Raw genomic sequence first — 2090 nt, 5'->3', positions numbered from 1 at the left:
CGTGACGCCCCCGGGACAGGCGCTGGCACAGCGGCTGCAGGACAGCTTGGCGTGGCTGCGGGCTGGGGTCGGGCAGCTGCCAGCCCTGCTGCAGCAGGCAACGTGGCGAGCCCGGCGTGGCGTGGCCGAGGTCCACAGTGCCTTGGGGACCGTGGTGGCCCAAGGACGTGAGGTGGTGGCCCAAGGACGTGAGGTGGTGGCCCAGGCCTGGGAGGCACTGGTGGTGTTCCTGCTCCAGCATGCGGTGGTGCCATGGCTGATGGATGCTGCTGAAGCCGGCGCCACGGCCGGCCGCACCGTGCACCACCCCGACAGTCCCCCAAACCTAAGGGTGCCCCGGATTCAATCAGCTCCAACCAGGCCATGTGAGGCTGTGAAACCCTGCTGTGCCCTCGGTGACACCAACATGGCTCTGCTCACCTTCACGTCTGTGTCTCGGTGTTATTCTGTCCCCCGGTGCCGCTGTCTGCAACAGCCAAAGGGAATGGGGGAATTTGGGACACACACACACACACAGACTGACCTCATACCCACCTTTAAATCCCACACACACCCCCCCTGACCCAGGGTGATGTCCCAAGGTGGAGGGGGGCTCACATAGGCTCCTTGCTGGGGCAGTGTGGGGCTTAAACAGCCCCTCCTGGGGCATGGTGACACCGTCCCCTTGTCCCTGTCCACCTTCCCAGTGTTGGGGTCTGGGTTGCCCCCGTGTCTTTCCACATCTCCTCAGCCCGAGGACTGGGCTGAGCCCCTGCACCTGGCAGCAGCACCCATCTCACCCCATCTCTCCCCCTGCTTCCCGGCAGTTGGGTAAGAAAGAGGCACGCAGGGCTTTTCTTTGGGGGGGGTTTATTTGGGTTTTGTTTACAGAGCTCTGGAGCATGAAGTCAGCTCTGGAAAAAAAATAATAAGCCTCTCCCCAGGGCCGAGTTGCAGCAACAAGAGCCTGGAAGTGGGGTCGGGGCATCCTCCCTCTGCCACGGCACAAAGAGGACTCCAGGACGCAGCGTCTGGTTGAGCTGGGAACATCTTTATTTTACATGTACAAAAGCTTCAGATCTTTGCAAAAGAGCAGACAGACAGACAGACAAAGATGCTGCCCAGCACAAGGCAGGATGCTGCCACGGTTCAGTCCCTCCCTGGCTGGGAGAGGAGAGATAGAATACATGATTTTTACGCTGTTTTTAACCCAAAAGCTGGTGCCCGGCCCTGCTGCCTTCCCTGGAGCAGGGGGACCTGGCTCCAGCAGCTGCCTCCAGCCGGAGAGGTGGGGGTGGTGGGGAAAGGGGCTGGGGGCAGCGGGGAGAAGCCCCCGCAGCCGAGGCAGAGCCCAGCGCGGGCACTGGAAAATGGAGCAGAAAGCAGCCTGGTTGGGCTGTCCCGCTCCCCTCGCCAGCGCTGGCCGGGACACCCATGGGTGCCTGGTCCTGGCTCGTAGGGTGGGTCAGGGCCAGAGGGATGGGGGGGACCCATGGGAGCGTTTTCCAGTCCTGGCCCCGGGCAGGGGCTGCTCCTGCGCTCCCCTCGTCACAGTCAGCGATGCCTCAACAAACAGACACTAGGGCTCCTTGTGGTTTTCATTAAAAAACCCTTTATATTCATTTCATGTCGGTTGAAATCACAAGAAATTAGGTAAGGGGGGGGTGTGCTGCTTATGGCACCTGGAATTGCTACCTGGATTAGAATGTTTTATGCATGCAAATGGAGCTGTTCTGGCTCTACTTAATTGAGTTTAAAAAAACCAACCAAACAAAAAACCACAAACAAACAAAAGCCAACAAAAAACCCAAAACAAACAAAAAAAAAAAACCAACACAAAAAAGCCCCCAAAACAAAAAAACCAAAACAACAACAAAAAAAAAAAAAAAAAAAAAAAAAAAAAAAAAAAGGGGGAACAAATACAGACAACCAGCACAGCCCCCCCCGCTGCGGTCGGTGCTTTTGCGGGGCTGGGGGCACAGGACATGACCTAGGACATCAGCTACCGTGTGACTTAGTGAAGTAACTCAAGCAGGGGACGAGGCAGAGGCCGGTCTCCCTTCGTGGCCCCTCGGCCTCCTCCTTCAGGCGGGAGCCGCCTCCTCCGCTGT

This window comes from Egretta garzetta, unplaced genomic scaffold (genome assembly GCF_000687185.1).
Source record: "Egretta garzetta isolate BGI_Z169 unplaced genomic scaffold, ASM68718v1 scaffold4, whole genome shotgun sequence".
Taxonomy (NCBI): Eukaryota; Metazoa; Chordata; class Aves; order Pelecaniformes; family Ardeidae; genus Egretta; species Egretta garzetta.
This window is presented reverse-complemented; position numbering follows the sequence as displayed.